General features: G+C 30.4%; 1 protein-coding gene across 3 annotated transcripts in view; it reads left to right on the top strand.

Moving 5' to 3' along the window:
- Positions 1-23,955, top strand: part of LOC107454023 (class A basic helix-loop-helix protein 15) — a 219,912-nt gene that overhangs the window by 192,700 nt on the left and 3,257 nt on the right. For 2 of the 3 annotated variants that reach the window (XR_011636300.1, XR_011636301.1), the window contains exon 4: positions 19,362-19,889. The gene's annotated coding sequence lies outside the window, so the exon portion shown is untranslated. Of the gene's footprint in view, positions 1-19,361; positions 19,890-23,955 lie in introns of those variants that run through there. The other variant, XR_011636302.1, reaches the window with a different exon arrangement.

Raw genomic sequence — 23,955 nt, forward strand, 5'->3', positions numbered from 1 at the left:
CAAAATTCATTCAACCACAATCCACAGCGTATGCTATCATTTTTGATAAAATACTTGCGAGACAATACTGAGCTGGGTTTATTGCCTTCTCATGTGTGCTGCATTTTGCATCATCATATTCTCCTCTAATTTCATTCCCTCTCAAACTGATTCCGAAAAATCTCTCTCTTTTTAATGACTAATATAATTAAGAAAAAGAGTTCTTTGTCAGAAACTTATTTTCATCATGATCATGTGAAGTCTTCGAAAATTATTTTGATAACGTGTAGAGTGCTTAAAAGGTGCTTATTTTTTGGTGAACGTTTTAGCTACCCACCCTGATTTAGAATATTTGTAAAAGATGAAGTCAGAACAGTATACAAGATCAAAATAGAATACACAGAAAAAAATAGAATTCACTTCACAATCAGAACAGAGTACTTAATCAAAACAAATGAACACAAGTCAAGACAGTTAAGGGATTAAAAATTAATAGGGTAAACCAACCAGTGAAGTAACATTTCATATATATTGATTAAAAATAAGAATTTGAAAGTTTTTCTTTAGATTGATTGGTAACAATAGCTTACAGCCAAACAATAGGCTGCAATGTTTTGGATCACCTGGTCAAATAGACTTCTCTGGAAAAAATTTTGAATTTGTTATTTATCTCTGCAACACCTTGTTTCTTTGAAAAAATTATAAGGTGAGAGTTTGTATTTACATGTTTGAAGTGGAATTAATTGCATGTAATAGTTTTATTTTTCTCACTGTGAAAAAGAGAATTCAACATATAGTTATTGAAGTTGAGTTTTTTTTTTAAGCATCATAGCATAATAAAGTACTGAGATAAGGGGGTGTTTATTCACTGGTTCACCAAACGATGAAAAACCAGTGAAGGAGCAAGTGTTCCTTTACTGGGTTTTTCTTTCCTAAGTTATTGAAAATGAAAGATAAACTTTAAATTTCTTGTACCTTTAGTGATGTTCCGCATCAAAAGAATGCTAAAAATACAAAAAACAACTTCAAACCAGTGAGGGAACAGGCATGTTCCTTTACTGCGCATAGATTTCCCAGTGAATGAACAATACGTGTTCATATGTCGACACTTTAATTTTCAATTCATGATTACAAAAAAAAGTTAGTCTTTTCCAAGTATTGATATGTTATAATTTCATGAATAGGCTTGTTTTTAAATATTTGTGCGGCTTATAAATTCACAAAGAGCATTAAAAAATAACCGAAATTAAGTGTTCCTTTACTGGATGTTCATTCACTGGTAAGAGCTGTTCCTTCACTTGGTCTTCTTACTAATTGCTATTTGAACCTCCAAAACCTTAAAACAATATTATGTAAGTTCTCTACAATTTTTTTTACATAATTTGCAATTAGTAGCAAATATGCTGATACTGTCATTTAACTGAAATTACTAATTTTGAAATTAATATGATTTTTTAAAAGGCAAGCGAAGCTTAAGTGCTCCTTCACTGGTTAGTTTACCCTACATCAGTGATGAAAAAACTGAAATTCAATTTGAAAGTTTGCAAATTCTACCGAGGAAGGTATCAAAACCCAAAACCGGTTTAATTGTCAAATGATACACAGGAGTGGAAAAGAGTCTATATTAGAAAAACCACTAGATTTTAATTTTGGTATTTATTAATGTATATATATATATATTATTATTATTATTATTTTATATATTATATTGTTATCTTTCTGTATTTATTTTTTCTTTTTCTATTATGACTTCATCATGATTAATATTTTATGCATCTTTAAGTTCCCCTACTCATCTAAATAATCTTTTTTATAATATTTCGTTAGCAAATGTTTAATTTTTTTCAAATTGGTTAAAAAAGAGATACACATTTATATTTTAATCACATTGTTACTTGTTTTTATATATCATTATTATTATTATTGTGTGTATATACATATATACACTGGTTATCATAAATTAAGGAAAATTCACAAAAATCGCGATAACTCAAGAAATTACACATGGAATTTTATGAAACTTACCCACAATATACAACACATAGTAAGGTATTAAACAACATAAAAAGAAATTATCAGACATTAATAGTAGTATAGAAATTAGCACATGTANACTTAATTACTTTTTGTTCAGATATGATATTATTTTCCGAAAAAGATATGTATTCATTTGTTTTGAGCATACATGATATAAAAGTTTGAGAAAATAAACAGTAAAAAAGATATGCAATTGAAAAATAAAGACTTTCTAATAATGATGTTTTTTTTTATCCGATTCCAAGTGAAGAAGGCAAAATGAATGAATATTTATTATTATAAGGCAGGCTTCCAGCAATTGAGGGGAAATACCCTTTTTTTTTAACACAGCTTTCACAAGCGTACAAAATTGTTTCACTCATTAACACAATTAAGGCACATTTAATCATTAACATGATGAATTCCGTTCATTAGAATAACTTATTTTTTAGAATCAAAACACTAGCAATGCATTTTATTTAAATAAATAGTTATTGATAATATTTCTAAACAAAAATAGTCGATGGAAATAATGATGCAAATTTACGATATTAAATAATCTCTTCACATTAAAATCTAAATGAAGCAATTTAATTATTTACTATTCTATTAAATTTTATTAGTTATGTAGTGCGTCTACTACTACAAAAAATACAATTGCAATTCACTAGTATATGAGACATGTTAACACGATTCTGTGTTTGGTTACCTTTTCATAGAGGAAGGTTGACATTGTCGATATCCCCACATCGGGTGACCTTCCTACGTAATGTGAACACGCCTACCTTGACAGAAACACCCACTTCGATTTGAACACGCCTACTTCGATGGAAGGTCACCATTGAAGAGTTGACTTTCTACTTGCGACATTGTGCCGTTGCTACTCAGTCTCGATCACGCACAACGCTGACACTCGAGCGCTAAATGTTACGCAGGAGAGAGCACGAACTTAATACAGCTCTCATGATCAGCACTCAAAAGTACGGTGATCCTAGTACAGCTCTCCCGGCTTCCCACAAAACAGCAAAGAATAAACTAGTGGCATCCGTTCATCGAATTCTATCACAGCTATAATTCCGGTGGGGGAGCACTGTAGTGTATCTAAAACTACAAAAATACTATTCCAATTCAGTAGTATGTGAGACATGTTCACTCGATTCTATGGCGGGGTACCTTTTCATAGAAGAAGGTTGACATTGTCGAAAACTACTATCCCAATAGTTAAAAAAAGGTTTTTTTTCTAAATCTAGCTAAATTTGATCACGAAACGCCATAAATTAATAGCAAAGAATGCACTCTTGTGTCGTGAGCAATTAGACTCAAAAATTACCGAATATTAATTAACCGAGCGTTCGAAATTTGTAAACTCCTCTTTCTTTTTCTTCTTTTTTCGTTATGGCTCCCAACAACAGCATGTTGATTAAACGTTTTACGCAAACGTTTGAAAATTAAAACAGATAAGCATAAATTGAATTACTGCATTTTTGGACCTAACTTTAGATAATATCAAAACCCGGAGAGATGAGAGGAAGAAGAAAAGAACAACCTATTCTTTTCGGTGGGGTTATTTGAATATTAAATTAAATACTCTAGAGAATCGGTTCATTTAATTAAAGCTTTAAAGACAATCACTCATTCATTTGAAAAGTCACTTTTTTTATGTTTCTGAGTTGGAGGAGAGTCCGCCTTTCTGTTCTAATTAGCTTTTTTCACATTCATTCAAACTCTGACCTTTTCTTCAAATGAATTGGAAGTACGATTTATTGTTTAAGATTTTAATGAACGCTAGACATTCGAATAAATGTCACAAAATGAATGAGATTATATCAATAAAATATATGAAGTATATCTATAGTCCTTGGACATATTAATAGACGCACTGTAAGATTCTATGTAAAATTAGAATTATCAGGTGATACTCTGTACAGCTGTATTGTTTTTACGCGACAGAAACCCTTTGTTTACCCTCCTGTATCAATGGGTTAACATTGTAACGTTAAAAATAAATGCAAATGGGAAGTATGCAAAAGTTCTGAATAAAAACTCATAACATGTATGTTTAAGTATAAAAGTATTGCCTATAAACTCGTGCAAATCATGCCATTATTAAGACACGACAGTGCGTTTCATAATTGGGTCTAATTATTATAACAATATACTAGTATAATACCCTACGTAATAAATATTATATATAGTATATCGTCTCATTTATCCTATCGTCGAATTTATATTATATATATCGTCTCATTTAACCCATCGATACACTAACGTAAACAAGTGCAAAACAGTCAGTTTAAAAACAATAAAGCTGTATCATATCATCTGATAATTAAGATTTAACATAGTGCGACGAATAATTTGGCCAGGTACTGTATTTTTTGTCTTCAGTTCAAATTGGCGATCAATTTTAAATTTCAAAAAAAATTATGAGTCAAAGCTTATAATTTGGCGGGTGAGAAAGGATCGTTAATGGTTAATTAAGCTGAAAGAAAAAGGTGATATTCAAAATCAATGTAAAGATGCGTTAAAAATAAAAATCTTTCAGGGAAAAGTAAAATTAAATGAATAATGATGTAGGAATATTATTTCAATACGACAACCTTATTACTTTTATTATAAGAATTAGTTTAAATAATCTGTATCTTTTCACTGGAAAAACTCCTGCAACAAAATATCGATATTTTTTTTAAATTCATATATTGTTTACTTTTATTTTTTTAAGAAGGTGGAGGAGAATGAAGAATGTTTTATTATGAAACGTTTAAATCTAATATTTTGATAATAAAAAAATCACCGTACGAAATTATGATAAACAAGATGTAAATTTAATTTCGCTGTTTTGTAAGTCTTAAAAAAAGCCTTTAGAGGTAATATAAGTCTTTCCAATTATAGAAGTTAAAATAAAATTGGAATTTTGTTTTCTTCGTTTAAAAAAATATATATTAGCCAACTGTTAAAAAAAAGAGGGCTTTGATCCTCTTTCAAAAATTGTAATTTCGAGATATTGCTTTTATTCTGAAATAAACTAATGTTTTATGGATAAATAATAGCTTATAAGTGGATAAGAGAATGTCATTTCTTAATTTAAATTGATGTTCTCCATAACGAGTTCTCGATCGTAAATAGTTCAGCCGGTTAAATAAGTTGAAAAAAAAAAAGAAATTCACAGCACCACCTCTCTTTCATAATTTTAATCAATAAATATGTCGAGTTAAACAGAAAATTGTTTTTTTAATGCTTATAATGTGTTTAAAAAAAACTGAAAATTATTTTTTAAATATTTAGTTTGAACTGTTTTAGAAATAATTTCTATATTTTCTTTTACGTATATTTAATTGTGCTTAATTACACCTGTACCTAATTTTTAAATGAAAAAAAAAACTCGAATATCATAATTTATCGCGAAGTTTAGTACATATTTGTTATCACACATAGTCATCAAATTATATGAAAAAATACATGAAAAATTTCAATAATAAAAATTATTTAGATAAAAGCGTTAAGAATAATTGCATACTATAAAATTACTTAAAAAATTGTATGGAATGCTTTGAGGGGGGAGGGACTTGTTGCAATAAATTTAGAAAAGGCAGATCTATTGGTGAAAAAAAAAAATTCTTCTTATACCTGCTTTTTTTTCCTTTTATACTGTCATTGTTCAATGTCGATCACGAAAAAGTAAAATTTATGTTCCGTAAGCCTGTTAAAAGCGATGAACTAGATCATTTATTTTTCTCGAATTTGAAAACGATAATAAAGTACAAAACGATGGGTGATATAGTTGCGCCTTCGTTATTGTTTTATTTTTTAAGTGATCTAGTTACGCCAAACAGAGTTGAGTTTTTCAATTCTAGTTCGTATTTTAACAATACCCGCTTTTAGTACATATAGAATCCATTTCAAAAATGAAATCAGCGATGTAAGGAAATGTATACAATAAGCGTATGTGCTATATTCATAATTATATATATTAACCTGTGTTGTCGATGTCAAACTGCCATTGTAAATGCTGGGAGATTTCGATCGGTATATCACAGCATCGAACAATATCTTTTTTGGATGTCGAACAATATTGGAATGGGAGTCCATTTTTATATTGTACAATATCGTACGATGTTTAAGGCCACGTTTTTACAATATGGTTTTTAAAGAATGTGAAACATCTTCTGCCTAACCCAACTGTGAAAGAAACATCTTCTGCCTAACCCAACTGTAAAAGAAACATCTTCTGCCTAACCCAACTGTGAAAGAAACATCTTCTGGCCTAACCCAACTGTGAAAGAAACATCCCTAAAAGGAAGAATTAAATCTTTTCATCCTCACAAATTTAAATAATGAAAAGAACTGTGTTTGTTTCCGTGACCCTTCAATGCATGGTGACACCATCTTACTGCACTCTTCTTAGGAGGTCCTGCATGGTGCGTAGTGTTTTTAAAAAGTGCTTAAAGGTGCTTATTTTCGATTTTACTTTATAAAAGCCCTTAAAGGTGCTTTCTTCATTTGGCGTTTTTAAAAAATACTTAATTTTCCCTTTCCGAAAATTAGATTTTTTTCTTTGCCATGTCGATTTTCGCGAAGTATTATGCAAAAGCGTGTTTACATTGTTCTATTCAACGTTTTCACAAATCAATCCACCACAATCCATTTCCGCCTACCGTCGGTCCACAGCGTATGAAAGCGTCCACCATTTTACATGTTTGGTGCAATACTTGTGAATCAGCATGTGCGTCTACTGAGCTGAGTACGGTGAGTTTCTAGCATTCTCATGTGTAACTCTGCTGCATTTTAGAAGATATTCTCCATTTCAGGCTTCATTTTCCACCCTCTGAAATTGGATCGAAAAATCTCTCGATCTTTTTATAATGGCTAATCTAATCAAGTTGCCAGAAACTAGTTTCATCATGATCATGGTAAATCTAGTTTAACTAATAAAACTAGTTACATCTTTGAAAATTGTTTTGCATTTCGTTAATATATATTGAGCTTAAAAATATTTTTGAGTGCTTAAAAAGTAATTAAAAGGCACTTGTTTAAAAAAAGCAATTGGTTATTATTAGTAATTAAGAAAGCAACAGTTTTCAGAATACCTAAAATCCCACTTGATAATAAAGATTTCAAAACACCTGAATCGCCTCTACAGAACATTGCGAGAGATCTCCGATTAAATGTTTATCATCTCCCAGAAATGTTCGTTTGATGTCCCCTATTAATTCGTCATCCTCAGAATGCCCAACTTAGCCTAATTGGGAGCAAAAGCTTCTTTGGCAGCCCCCTCTGCTTCACTACTCCAGTAATGAAGAACAGAATTTTATGGAGGTATTTGCATTTTTTACTTCAGTATAGCAAGAAAATTGACTACAGCCTATAACCCCCTCCAATGGTCAGACGAAATATCGTTCTGTCCATTTTATTGATTTTCTGACAATTCTATGTTCATCTTTAAAAGGATATAGCACACCTGAAGAGCCAAAATTTGACAAAAATGCTATTTAAATATATAATTAGAAAATGTAAAGCAATGTTCTTTTAATTAATTTTTTATTTTCTTTCCATTAACTGAATTAAAGATGCATAAAACGGTCAACCATTGGATAACTGATTGTTAACTTTGTCAACTAGCTGTGAAAAATTCAGATCCTTGCTGACATTATGGCAGAATACAGATTAATTTTTGCAATGACGATATCTGAATTAAGCCAATCAGAAGCCCGTACTTTTGTAAACATATTGCTATATATAAAAATCAGACTTTTGATTGGCCAAATGTTCCATCGTCATTGCGAATATTTTAGCTGAATTCCTCCCTAGAAAGCCATGGATTTACGAAATATAGATTTTTTGTGTTCATAGGATAGATGAATGAAGAAGCTAACATAAAACTGACGGATTTTACACTGTACTGATATTTTGTTCAAAAAAAGTTCATTCAAGAAGGAAACCTGAAATAAACTTGATTTGGGGGCCCAGGGCAACTGCTCCGTATGCCTTAGTCAGGCTATCAAGATATTCTTGCGTGATGTACTCCTAAAGTTAAAATTAAATGTGTTGATTTAAAAATAATTACGTCTAATAACAATATTTTCAAAGAAAAGAAAAAATAAACAATTAACACCTCTTCATCTGATTTTTCGAAATCAAAACCTACTTCACTGAAATTATATCCAGTTTCATTATCATACTATAAAAATTTTAAAAAAATTACTTCGCTATCTTTATAAATAAAAGTAAGTAATGAAAGCTATTAAAATGTATCATTTCGTCATGGAAATTAACTTCGCTATTTTTATAAATAAAATCAATTAGAAAATGCTAATTGATTCTAATATACAATTGTAGCACAAGAATTACTTCTCTAATTTTATGAGTAAAATTAATAAGAAGGAGCATGAAAGAGAAAAAAATGTCCCATGAACCACTTATTCATTCAAATAAACAATTATTCTACAAAAATAAAAATGTGGTAAAATGGATAAAATTTAAAAATAAAACGCGAGTCATTTTATTGAATGAATAAGTGGTTCATGGGGCATTTTTTAAGGTGTGCGTTAAATTTAAGTACGATGAGCGAATGCAAAGATTTTAAAAAATTTTATGCCGATTTTATTCTTACTACAGCAGGCATTAACAGCATTACAGCAGGCACGTGGCTTCAGACAAAATACAAAAATATAATTAAAACTTTGCAGAATAAAAAAATAACACCAATGATTTTAATTAATGACACGAGTTAACGTGGTTCAGCAGCCAAAAACTCTTAACGATACGGAAAAATATAACTAAAAGTACGTGAAATAAATTGTTTTAATAATTTTATTTAAAATGAATTTTTAACGTATGGTTTTCTTAACACATTTATTAATTCATATCAATATTCCCCAAAAATATAATTTTCTTTTACAAGTTTAATAAATTTTGAAAAGAAAATTCAATTAAATTTATCAATATTATCAATTTGTGTAAATGTATTACTTGATATTAATTAACATTAATAACAATAATATTACATTAATAGTAAATAATAAACTAAATTTAAAGTTATTAATTAATTCTATTTTTTACATTCATACTTCGATGGCGCAATTAGAATAAATATAGGAGCGTGATAACTACCATTGCCAAACGAAGAAAATAATTATAATATTGGGACGTTAGAGATAAACCTAGCAGGACGTTCCTTTTAATGACTTTAATTGGGTATACTATAACCTACGTCACAGATCGTGTTATTCCTACTAAATTTAACTAGTAAACAGCATTTTCTGCGAACCTGATTTCTAGCAACAAGTAAAAGCATCAAACGAAGTGTCTTGTTATAAGTCGCTACTCGCCAGGTTGGAATTGTATTAGTCTAGTTCCTTTGGAAATAATTTATATTGTTTGAAAACCGAAGTTTATGAATTTAGTAAGCATATTTAAAACTCAGTTTATTAATTAAACAAAAAGGTAAATGTTATTCCTAGTAAGTGGAAGTAGTTGTGCTTTTTTCATATTATACTCAATTACAACTAAACTGAAGTAGAAACCAAAAATTTCTGCAAGTTTCGGTTTTACAACTAACAACCATAGTGCTAAATTATATTTATTTTGCACATTAGTGTCATAAATTACTTGTTAGATTAAGTGATTTACGCTAGATTAATTAATTAACCTAAAGATTTATAGCTGATGTCGTTACTCAATAACATACGCTTTCTCACTCGAACATCAAAATAACGAAACTAATTAATGTTGCCACCACAAAACAGTAAAATAAAAATTCTAAAGTTAGGCCACCTCCAAAACTACTATTAAAATGAAACCGAAACTAAAACCAGACCTATAGTAGAGGAGAAATAAACTGATTTCTGCTTTGCGACAAGCTTCCGTTTTACAGGGGGCAGAAATAAGCATTTTTAAACGGTCTAGTCTAGACACTTCCATCCTTTACGTCGCTGGGTCAACTGCGCATACATTTACTTTAATAAGTAAATGTGTGATATGCATGTTATGTATGTATTGATTTTGAAATCAAATTTTTAAGCGAGGAAAAACTTAAACGGGGTCAAAATCCGGTGAATTACAATGAAGGTAAGAGATAAAAGAAACATCAAAACCTATTTGATTGCAAAAAAAAGAGAGGAATTGAAAAACAGTTATTAAAGACAACGTCAAGTTTCAACCGGCAACCAAATGGGTTTTTACATCTACTTTTCTCAGTAGTGATTTGTCAGATTTTTATATTATTTTCGTTTTTTCTCGCATATTGATTTTTAACAACTAATTAATATTTATATTTTTTTATTTCAGCTTTTACAGAGACTTCCGAAAATTTATTTATATCAGAAACTGCTATTAAAAAACATGAATTCTTTTTTCAGATCTACATTTAGCTCTACGTAGCTCAACTAATATGCGAAAATTATGCTAAACACTTTGCATTGCTATAACTCTTATTCTTTTTTTTTTTTTTTAGTCTTCTTAGCGTGGAATTTTAATTAGTTGTAATTTTAGTTACCTGAAAAATATCTGAAAAAATTGCAAAACACAAAATTCTATTTTTTCACGATTTACATTTAGCTCTTCGTAACTCAACTACTATACGACAACTTTATATAACTATACCATATTTTTTTGCATTTTTTTTGCGCTAATTCTTTTTTGATGTAGTTTTCTAACAATGGAATTCCAATTCGTAGTATTTGCAACCACCTGAAAAATTAATAAAATTCTAAATTTCTTATTTTAGTTCAAAAATAAATCTTAGATAAATAAAACACTTAAAATCTAATTAACATTTCAATCTACATAGCTTTTGATATTTCTCTTTAAATCTAGTTAAATTACTTACATTACTTCGCTCTCAAAAAAAAAAATTTAAAAAAACTTTTATATCTAACTTTTTTACACTTAATTTATTTTTAAATTGCTTTACAACAATTCATCCAAATAGTTATTAGCAAAACTAGAAAAATGGTTTAAATTGAATGAAGACAAAATATAAGTGGAAACTCTCAATAATATCGAATTCATGTCAAACGATTTCAAAGAAAATGATTACTTAAAAAAATACGATAGTTTCAATTCATTTAAAACGATAGAAAAGAACTGAACAATGCGGAATTTCTTCGTTAAATTACTTTTCGAATGGAATTTTTTAAAAGTACTTAGCGTTCGAATTAATTGAATAACTTTTATCTCTAGTAATAGTTTCTTTTATTTCGACTTTCAATTATTTCAAAAAGCGGTTGTGGATTAAAAAAAAAGGAAAAATAAGGTTAAAAAAAGCTTGTAAGGAGGGGTAAAAATGCAAACGATCTTTTTCTTTTCCAGAAATGGAACAAAAATATGTGTTTTTGAGTAGTTCACTTTTGTTTGCCCAATTCCATTATTATTCTCTAAAGACACGGTTATTATTCATCTGCTTTATTTTAAAAATTTCGCTATCGGGCCAAAAAATTTTCAAACACGATCTTTGCACATCTAGCCAATAATTGAGAGAGAGAAAAAAAAGGCAAATATAATGCTTTAAAAAAAAAAAAAAAAAAAAAGAACAAGCTACATTAAAACGCTTTCACTAGGTAAAGTGATCTGCTTAAAATTATATAATAACGTTTCCATTTTATTAGCGTTTACTTATACCCATAAATTGCTCTTTTAGTTGTTTATATTGTTTTTTTTCCCAGGCGTTTTATTTATATTTTAACAATTTATATTTTTATATTTATAAGTTATATTTATATATTTGCAATTTTATTTATATATTTGTTATTTTTGTTTGCATATTTATGATTCTTATTTATAATATTTATTTATATGCATATTTATTATTTTTATCGATCTTATATTTATATTTTTTTATTTATGTATTTATAAATATTTTATTCATGTTTCTCATTTATTTATGATTTATTAATATTTTATTAATTCGTGTATTTAAATCTGTTTCTTCTGAGAGAGATAAGTTCAACCACCACCAGAAGACTCATTTTATGAGATGTGATACTTTACTTTAAAAAATATTTAAATCTCTCGCCTCCTTTTCTAAAAGAAAACTTTGAATTTCTTTTTTTACTGAAAATTAGATTTCAAATGTTTACCAATTTATTATTTCTCACTCATCAAATATTAACAGAAAAGTATCTTTCTACGCTCTATTTTATTCAAGAATATTTTCAATTAAGATAAATTACCCTTTAAAAAATAATTCTACGAGGAACATATTTTCGTCATTTTAAATTTGGATCATGTTTCATATTATTCGAAAACCAATATAATTTTGTTTTCGTCCTGTATCTATCCACGGTAAATGATTTCATTTGACATTCAATCCCATTTTACACAGTTAGTGTGATATTCTATTCATTTCAAAATCAAGCGTTCGTCTTATTTGATATAACAGTGTAACTCATTTCAAAACAATCCTAAGAAATAACAAATAAATATCACTAATTAGAGCCTTTAGAAAATTTTTATATAATTTAGTTACCAAATGGTCGTTTTTAAAATTGTGGATTAAATAAGCTGTTAAATAAAAAAATGTCTAATAAATATAATTAATATGAGCCTTTAGAAAAATATTATATAATTTGGTTACCAAATGGTGGTTTTTAAAATTGTTTATTAATTAACCAATTAAATGAAAAGAAATATCAAATAAATATCATTGATATGAGCCTTTAGAAAATTTTTATATAATTTAGTTACCAAATGGTCGTCCTTAAAATTGTGAATTAATTAGGATTAAAATACAATCCTGAAAAAGATTCTGAAATTCTAATTAAGACAGATAAAATATCTGCGAATTGAAGAATGGACAACTTTCTAAAATTACATACATATATTTCGTTTTATTTCTTATTGCTTTTCTATTATATATGAGGCTGATTTTTAAAGGACATTTCATTTTCAATTTTTTTTTCCTATTAATGTCTTTTATTTGTATGAACTACTTTACAATTTCAGACAATAAATAAATTGTTTGGTTGCAATTTGTTTATCGTTAGTTAAATCTCCTTTTTTTCATCAAGATGCATACATAAATAGGTTTCTCATTGTAAACGAGGATGCAATTATTTTTCTCCAAAAATGTTTCTTGTAAGCCGACACACAAAAAAAAGAGAAATTTAAAACTTAGATTCAAAAATAGAGTGTCAAGGATTCAAAGAGTGATTTGTCTTCTTTCCAGAACAGTACAGAACTTGGAATGTAGCTGTTCCATACAATTTGGGGTGAGGTACAGGAAATGACCCCCCTCCAGAGAAGTAAATATCACTCATTTTGATTCCAGTATATCTTCAGTTTCCTTTCGAATGTATTATTGCTTCAAAAGAAAGTGCAAAATGAAGTGTGTTACTTTTTTTTCTACACTTCACTAATAAAATAACTAAAAAGGTCAAATCATCTGGTGAAAGTGTTTAAGGGCATTCAAATGATACCCGGTCACTACTATAAAGAAACGATTTTATTAACTCACAATACGTAGTACACATACTCAAAATGAGTCGCCAAAACTGTTGGCACATTTATCCCATTGTGACACTAGCCGGTCGATTCCATCTTTGAAGAAGCTGTCGGATCCAGACCTGGGCCCAGTCACACACGACGTCGTCCGTTGCGAATCGATGTCCGCGAATAGCTTGTTTTAGAGGTCTGAAAGCATGAAAGTCACAGGGTGAAAGGTCTGAACTGTACGGTAGATGTTCCAGCAGTTTAAATTAAGCTAAATTCATGAATAGCAGTTTCTACAAAAAAATTTCTTCAATGTGTTACTTTGTGTCAAATTAATTACCACTATCATGTCTGTTTTTAAAAATTTCGCAAGAGTACATATGTTACCAGTAAAGTATGAAATCCGGCATTGTATAGAATGACTAAGCATTGTGTAGAATGCCTAAAATTAGCCAGCAAAATATGAAATGATTTATATTTCACACATTGTCTAGGCATTCTATAGAATGCCAAATGAGAAACCGGCAAAGTATAAAATACATCTCCGATTCGTCAAAATGTCATTAAAAAATGACAAATTCAAAACGTCATCCGATTTGATATTAATTTATTCGTGGATATAATTACATTTATTCGTTATTTTAATACTTACTGGCGATAGATTACATTTATTCGATATTTTAATACTTACTGACGATAGATTAGAAGAAACATCAGTGTTTGGAGTATCGGGCAAATATATACCGGGCAATGGCACTTGACCTTAAAAAAACATCAGTGTAGGGTATACCGGGCAAATGTATACCGGGCAGTAGCACTGAACCTTTAAAAAATCCTCAGTGTTGGGTAAACCGGGCAAAGGCACTGAACCTTAAGAAAACATCAGTGTAGGGTATACCGGGCAAAGGCACCTGATCTTAAAAAAACATCAGTGTAGGGTATACCGGTCAATGGCACTTAACTAGACCTAGTATATAGTTCAGACATTTACCAAAGGCCTAGTCATACAAGGTCTAGTTAAGTGCCATTGCCCGGTATACATTTGCCCGGTATACCCTACACTGATGTTTTTTTAAGATCAGGTGCCATTGCCCGGTTATATTTGCCCGATACTCCAAACATTGATGTTTCTTCTAATTTATCGTCAGTAAGTATTAAAATATGGAATAAATGTAATTATATCCACGAATAAATTAATATGAAATCGGATGTAATAAATATTTCGGACATTCACCAAAGCGACTATGTGATTGTCAACATTCACCGGTGAAAGTCAACAATCACCGATTTCGCTCAATCACAGTAACGTGCACATCATTTACATAATAACTTCATCAGGACGTTTATTTCATACTTTGCCTAAATAGCATCCGGCATTGTATAGAATGCCTAGGCATTCTATGCAATGCCTAGGCAAAGTGTGTAATACTTCTCACATTTCATACTTTGCCTGAAAACGTCAGGCATTCTATACAATGCCGGCGTTTCATACTTTGCCGGTGACACATATAACGAATTTCTTTTAAGTAATCTTGACTTAGTTAGGATTTCGCTATTTGCTGAATCTTTTAATCAATCAGAGTCGAAAAATATTTTGCGAAAGAAAATATGTGAAGCAAAGCTTATAATATACATTATGTTCTTACTCTAGTAAGCTTCTATTCATTGGCATTAAAAATGCATTTAAATGCGAAGATATAAATAAATTCAATTGATATTTTATAAGAAATATAAAGAACATAAAATAGAAATGATTTTTTTTTCTTTTTACACTAAGAAAAGAAAAATGTTTCATTCTGATTATACTTTTAAAACTCAAATATATTATTTTCATTACAGAAACCAACGCTTTAAATTACAAAATATGATATTTAGTTTTCCTGATTGAAATGCTAAACCTGATTCATATTATTAGAGACACTAACTGAAATCTGTCGAATGCATATTTTTTAAACTATGCTGAGTGAAGAGTCAGCAATCATTTTGATGAGTGGGCGTCGCAGAAATCAATCTACAATTTCTATTGAAAATCTAACCTACTTCAACATAATAATTACTCTCTAGGTATACATTTTCAAGTTAAGCTAAAAACTGAACGGAAAACTTCTTCCAATTTGTTTCTAAATACTGCTAAGTCTCTTCAAAATATTTATAAGTGCAAAAAACATCAGACTATTTCCAACTCCGAATAGTTTGAAAATATTACTGAGTCAAACAACTTTAAAATATTTCCAAGTACAAAAAACATCATGATATTTCTAACTCCAAACTGTTTGAAATTATTGCTTAGAATAAAATTCCTAAAAATATTTCGAAGTGCAAAAAGTATCAGAATTTTTTCTAAGTAAAGAGTTTCAGAATCTTTGAAAGTTCAACGAACGTGCAAATTTTTCAAAGTATAAAAATTTCAGAATTTTTCTAATAGAAAGCAGATTAAAAATATTGCTAAGTCTAACAACGTCTGAAATTTCCAAAGTTCAAACAGCTTAAGAATATTTCAAAGTCCAACTTGTTTGAAAATATTGCTGATTCTAAAACTCCTCAAAATATTTCTAAGTACCAAAAATATCAGAATATTTCTAACTCCAAACAGTTTGAAAGTATTACTAAGTCAAACAACTTTAAAATATTTCTGAGTACAAAACACATCAGAATATTTCTAACTCCAAACTGTTTGAAAATATCGTTAAGTGTAACAACAACTGAAATTTCAACGTTCAAACAACTTTAGAATTTTTCTAAGTTCAATTTGTTTGAAAATATTGCTAAATCGTGGCTGGGAGGCGCAGTAGGTTTGTCGTCGAACTTCCCTTAGGAAAATTTGCCATAGGTTTGCCATAAAACTAAGGTGTGATACAGTTTATGAAGAAATATTTTTTCATAGGCTATGGTACACCTTTGCCATACACCATATGGCAACATTTCTCGTTGATATTTTACCATACATCACAAAATAATTAACTACAAAAATCTTTCGCAATGGATATTAAAAATGCAAAACTTAATAATTGTAGGATAAATATATGTCCAGAAAGCTTTTTTCAAAATTTCTTTGATAAACTTCCCCTGTTTTACTTCCAGAATCCTTTCTGAGTGCTGTTCTTATTCAAATAAATTTTAAACGGTTAGTACTAACTGTTAGAAAATGGACCCGGTGGTCGGAGCGAGTAGGCAAAGTATTGGTTATGTTGATTAGGAACAAAATATATTGAGTACAGGCAACCAATATTTGTTAAAGCTGTAAAAAACAAGATAATAGAAAGTGGGTCCGGAAGTCGGAGCGAGTATAAAAAACGTTAATTTGATTGATTGGTATCATAATTAGTTCGATAAGCGTCAGATATTAGAGGAACCTAAAAGAAAGCGAATTTAAATAATGGTCCGATGGTCGGAGCGAGTATGAAATTTTTTTAAATTTTGATATGTGATACTAAGCTAAAAATTAAACAGACTACTAAAACAATAAAATACTATGAAAACTCAAAAGATAAAGAGTGGGGCCGGTGGTCGAAGCGAAATTAGTTTAAAATAGACCAAACGGGACAAAAGCCGAATATGTAACGGTGCTACCAGTGGTGGCATGTGAACAAAATTTTATCTATAAAAAAGATGGTATTAGACTATGAAAGGCTAAGAATAGAAAACAGGCTAAATTAGTTGATCCCCTACTAGTGAGGGATATAAAACTCAGAAAATTTATGTTGAGTTGTGTTAAGCACAGTTAGAAAAGAGAACGCAATATAGAAACATTGGTAAATACAAAACATGTTTAAGACATGATTAAAATTGGTAAAATTAATAATTGCTATTGACAAATTGACACTTGGTCAGGGATAGTAAATAAAAATTAATTGAGTATAGGACATCGCTATGACGAAAAAGTTGTAAACTTAAGGAAAGATTAAATTGTTAAAAGCATTTTTGGTAACAGCAGCAGATGATATGGCCTGGGACTGTCCCGTTGATAATATTGTAGCAAAATAATTTTCAACCAGTAATCCAGCAAATCTAGTTAAGTGATGACCCTAAGCTATGTATAAATATGTAACAGAACATTGTACAAATGTATGTGGATAGTTAAGAAATATTAGTTGTAAGATAGTAAAACACAGATACATGATAAAAACAATTTAATGGCAAGCAAAAATTGAACCCAAAATAAAAATATAAAGCCCTAACGTATGTAAGATAATGTAAAAAAGCATTGCAAGAACCTAAGTGGAATTAAAATCAAAAACTAATAAGAATGTAAACACTGACTTTGATATTGATATATGACAGCAATAAAATGAAATTATCACCGAACAAGTTAAAAGAATTAAAAAATTTTAATTATTAAAGAAATGATGATCTGGCTTGATCATAAGCACTTAACCGCGTTTTTCATCATGAAGATAGTTTATAAATTGCTATGGGGAATAGAACACCATTAATAATGGAAAAGTGATGTGACTTTAAAAATTTATATAAAATCAGAGGGAGGGTGATAAAATAAAAAGAAAGACGTCGTTTAATCAGAAACAGTTGGGGGAAAGAAATATAAAAAATTTAGATAAAAATATAAACAGCAAGATATTAATTAAAGTGTACAAAGTCAACAAATGGCAAAATTTAACATAGCGAAAACCTATACCCAATCGCGACATATTTTAAAAAGATACAGATAATAAAAGTACCAGACTGCCGGAAATTAAAAACTTAATAAATTCAGAAAAATAATCGCATAGGCGTTTGCAATAAAATGTTTTTGACCAAGAATGAGATTGAAAAAATATTAAAATAAGTCGCCAAAGTTAGCGAAAGATTCCACTTGAAGTGGATGACACGTTAACATGGCGGTCTGATACTCTAAGCCTAAAAGAATGGAACATCGGATTTCAAACACTCAAAAATAGGAAAATTGGCCACCCGGAAGCCGGAAAAGACTCACCAGGAATGCGTTGCGGGATTACATGTTGAATTTAATTAACTTCGGGGTGAAATAATGGATATTTATTTCTTTTAGAAGATGTTTTTGAGGACTCCATAGAAGTTGTTGTTTCGTTGGTGGAGATCTAGATCAGCTTTTCTCTATGGTATACTGCCATACAAATCTTTAAGGTTACCATTGGCCTATGGTATACTGCCATACGAATTTCTGTGGTTGCCATAGGCCAATGGTGACGTGCCATACAAATCCTTATGGTTACCATTGGTCTACGGTATACTGCCATACAAATCTTTATGGTTACCATTGGCCTATGGTATCTTGCCATATAAATTTCTATGGTAGCCATAGGCTTTTGGGGTTTTGCCATACAAATCTCGATGGCAATCATAGGCGTATGGTATCTTGCCATTTAAATTTCTATGGTAGCCATAGACTTTTGGGGTTTTGCCATACAAATCTCTATGGCAATCATAGGCGTATGGTATCTTGCCATATAAATTTCTATGGTAGCCATAGATTACCATAGGCCAGTACTACCAGTAACTACCACATTAGTAACTACCAGTTTTTGGGTCAAATGTTTCGATTCAACAATTTTTAAGGATATTCCAAACATAAACTGAATCCTTCGGGGTTTGATCAGGGGTAAGACAATCCCTGTAACATAAGTGTAGAGCGCAACCCGGCACGAGTGGTAATTACCAGGACGGCCGGGTCTCTACTTTAACCGAGACACACTTACTCCTCACATTCCTTTAACTTGCCTTTCCTAAACCTTTATTGTATGTACTCCCAAACTGTAATTACTGTAAATATTCATTATTGTTTATTTTCCCATTTTACTTTAATTTTAACTTTTTTCGTGTACTTTTTTATTACTTGTAATTTTGTTATTACCTAATAATGGCAAAGTGCCATTTTTTTTTTCTCACACGAACTCCATTTTGCTCTCCAAAATGGAGTTCGAACTCCACATTTTTGTCATGTATGTTTCTTTGTCTAATTTCAGGATGAATGGGAAAAGGGCCGTAAAGCCTCAGACGCCCAGTTCCACTACAACGAACGAACATGAACTGCTAAGTCGAACGGAAGGAGTTATATTTCTGGAAGGTTCTTAATTCTATTTCTTTTAACGAAAGTCTGAATCTACGTTCCTTCCTCCCAGATCGTCAAAAAATAAGTTCCCAAAATACTGGAATTAAATCAAAGTAAACACTGTACCCTATTCAAAAACAGTGTTTACAAAATTTGTATGTTGATAACATTTCCTTTTCAATTGACCGTAACCCCAAAAAAGCAGTAAGTCGGAAATTAGCAGTCGAAAGTTTCCGACTCAACAATCCGAAGAAATTCCGAACGCAAACTGCAACACCAAACGGAAAGAATTATTTTTTTCTGGAACGAGAAATACAGAATGATCCTATTTATTTCGTCTAGACCTCTTGTCTCCACTGGCTTTGGATTTCGTCCTTTAAATGGACAGTTGATGTAAACCAATATCTCGACCAGAAAATAAAAGTCTATTTTCCGGCGACTATTATGTGATGGTTGTATAAATAAGAATTTAGAGATCAGATTAGCAATTTTCGAATGTTTTCGTAAGAATGTATATGGCTGAACAACATTTAATTACTTTTATTATGATTTGAGAACTTTTATAGATCACCATAAGTTGTTGAATAATTCAAATCGAATAAAACAAATTCGGACATTACTGTCACTAGCCATATTATTAGAAGCACTCTAAGATTCTATGTTGAATTGTTGTTAATTATCGGGTGATAATCTATACAGGCTTTATTGTTTTGATGCGACTGAAACCGGTTAGCACTTGTTTCAGTATATCAATGGGCTAACATCGTAATGCAATACGTTAAAAATAAATACAAATAGGAAGTCTATAAAAAATCTGCTGAATAAAAGCCCCATTACATCGTATGTTTAAATATAAAAGCATTATATAAACTCATGCAAAACATGTCATCATTAAAAAACTACCATTTCGTCTCATCATTTGATCTCATTATTATAATAGACTCATATAATACAAACTAAGGTAAACAACGTTTAAGAGCACAAAAATTGAGACTCACATAATGCTTGATATGATATATATTCCATATAATATATAATATAGGGTGTAATGTCATGGAATTTATATTATATATCGCAGTGATTCTCAACCTTTCTTTTGTGGCGGCACAATTTTAACGATTTCGAAATTTGCCGGCACACAATAAAAAAAAATTAGTTTAAAAGTTGTTTACTTACCAATAATACACTGTGTTAAATAGTTAGTGATAATAATTTTGAATGTGAAATAAAATAATATGTACAACAAAAGCACGTTTATTAAGAGATAATTATTTCTTTCGACTAATTTTGTATTAGTTGGTAACAGTTATTTATTTTTTTGCTAGTTATTAATTGTTAACTTGTTTTCTATAGTTATTAACTGTTAGTTTTTCTACATTGCTATTTTTGTGTGATTTCTTGTTAACTAGTTTTTTTGCTAATTAATTGTTAGCATGTTTTTTTGTTAGTTATCCTTTGCTAATTCACTTTTATAACTATTAATTGCATAGCTTACTTTAATGATTAGCTTTTATTTCCGTTTGAAAATCATATTTAGTTTTCTTTCTTTTGTTAATTAATAATTTTAATGGTCATTAAATTTTCTACTTATTTCAACATTTTTTGAAATTGCCATAGACAATTTAAATTTAAATGCTTCCTTCTTATTTTAACTTATTTTGAGATTGTCAGAGACAAGACAATCGNACAGGACCATCGCCTACAAAGATGTTCACACTCTTAAAATTTATAAAAAGTATATACTTTAATTTAAACTTTACTCGTGAAAAAAAAAGCATTATAATTTTTACTGTATCATTTCTAATATTTGGCGGCACACTTTTAGAATTTGGCGGCACACAAAAGTGCCGCGGCACAGTGGTTGAGAATCACTGGTCTAATGTCATGGAATTTATATTATATATCGTCTCATTTAACCAACGGGTACACTAACGTAAACAAGTGCAAACCGGTTTCAGTCGAGTAAAAACAATAAAGCTGTGCAGTATAATCTTATAGTGCGTCTAATAATTTGGCCAAGTACTGTAAGATAAATAATGCTCTTAACACTACAATGAACTTTTTTTTAAAAAAAAAAATTATTTTTGTCTTGAAGATTTATCGATTGCAAGGTTAAATAATGCTTTGTTAATTTAAAAAGAAGAAGAATTTAAAATCTAAGACTGGAATTATCACTAGAGTTGATTTCAAGAATTATTTGTGACCTCAGAAAATGGTCTGATGGAAAAGAATGTATTTAATTGAATATAAAGTCAACTAATCAACTTTGGTTACTTAGGGAGAAGAAAATCCGCCAAGAGCAATACGGGTTTTGTTTACGTTCAAACTGAATTACGTCGAACATTCTCTCTTATCGAACAACATTCTACTGTTAGAGCTCTTGAGGCTATGTGCTTGACAGTTAGACTTCTACCACGGTTAAAAAATTTGTCATAAGGTTTTCAGCGAACATTCGAATATCTATCAAAAGCCATTAAATGGTTTTTAAAAGTAAAATGTGTAGAATGCCTTCTTTAAATTCTTTTTTATAAATTCTTCAGTTTCCCAAATAATGATTCATAGTTAACACTGAAAAATAAACACATGTTTTAACGTACTTTGATATGTATAATTTATGCCTGTGACTGACTCATTAAATTGATCTGCATTGAACTAATCCACTTATCATTCATAAGTGAGATATCACAAAAAGTAACTGAGGATTTGAAAAATCAGTTAAAGATATGGAAAGTTTACAGTGTTCTGCTTAGGAAACCAGTTCATTTTTTCTCTCCCAGTTTAAAAAAAATGCGTACAAGGTTCAACAAGAGATTGCTTTTATGACTAAACTATAACACAATGTTTTCCTCAGCATGTTAGATCATTTCGTTTTGTACCATAAAAATACAATGAAAGTGAAAACTATATGAACATATGGGAAGCGTTGTTATCGACCCTGTCAACCTTCATCTAGGGAAAGGTACCCCCCCCCCATAGAATCGAGTTAACATGTCTTATATACTAGTGAATTGGAATTATTTTTTATTTGTTAGGTACACTACAGTACTTCCACACCAGAATTATATTCGCTGTAGAATTCGATGAACGGATACCACTAGTTGATTCGTTACTGTTTTGTGAGCCGCCGGGAGAGCTCTATTAAGATCATCGTACTTTTGAGTGCTGATTGTGAGAGCTGTATTAAGTTCACGGTCGTGGTATCTCCTATGCTGCCTGTAGCAGTCTAATGTATACATTGTGCGTGATCGAGACTGAGTAGCAACAATGCGTGGAGGTGGAAAATGTAGCAGTCACAAGTAACGAGTCAACTGTTCAATGTGGACCATCCATCGAAGAAGACGTGTTCAGATCTAAGTGGGCGTTACTGCCAAGATAGGCGTGTTTACATCACATCCGAAGGTCATCAATGTGGGGGGAGTTGATATGGACAACCTCAACCTTCATCTATGAAAAGGTACCCCTACATGGAAACGAGTTAACATGTCTTATATGGTAGTGAATTGGAATTGTATTTTTGTAGTGGTAGACACACTACAGTTGGAATCACTTCGATCCAGCTTGTGCAGCGACCAATACAATGTTAACCTTTTCCTGCGGCAGATGGTACTAATGTGGACTATCAGTTGTGTCAGCTATAAGCAGAGAGTCAAACAATAATTGTTGGATTGTAAATGTCTGGCTTGTCTTGGCGAAGCTTTGCAAAACTAATGGCTTACGATTTGTAAGTATCCAATAAATGTTTAAAATGCTTCATCGAGAGGTATTTTAAGGTGCTCTATCGTATGGGTGCTATACACTTTACCTGCAGACTATGTCTGTGTAGTAAATGGTGACTGATGCACGTTAAATCTGTCAAGTCCTCCATGTTCCCATAACAAATTAACACCTCTGGGGGTACTGATCCAGGATTTTCCTTATCTTCTGGATTAGGATAAAAATGACTTCGACATTCGTAGTCATAAACCCTAAATTGGGTCTGCTGTTCAACGACGGTAATAAAATAAAAATAAAACAGATAAAGGTTGACATCAGCCCCCACATTGGTGGACATGATATGATGAAAGGTGAACAGTTGACCTGCTATTTATGACCGCTTTCTTCCTGCTGCTTCTCAATAACACTCAATAAATATTAAATTTAGAGGAAATATATATGGGTGCAAGAAAATACTCAGGAAGAATTTCGCAAATGAAAGATAAATTAAAGCTAAAAAAAAATCTCATCCAGGTCTTGGGGGGAATCCCTTCTAAGAGAATGCGAAGGAAAGAGAGCGGATAACAATTGAAACTCCTGAAATATCGATGCCACAACCAATCAAAATTGACAATAATGCTTTTAAAAAAAAACATTTTAGAATATTTATTATTTCATTTCAATCTACAGTACCGGTCAAAAGTTTAGACTCACTTGTATTTATTTCTAAACTTTCAAAAATAGTTAAATGCTTCTGACTTAAGCATACAATTTATCAAACATCAGCAAACTTTTCAAAACGCTATTTCCATTTA

This window comes from Parasteatoda tepidariorum, chromosome 3 (assembly GCF_043381705.1).
Source record: "Parasteatoda tepidariorum isolate YZ-2023 chromosome 3, CAS_Ptep_4.0, whole genome shotgun sequence".
NCBI lineage: Eukaryota > Metazoa > Arthropoda > Arachnida > Araneae > Theridiidae > Parasteatoda > Parasteatoda tepidariorum.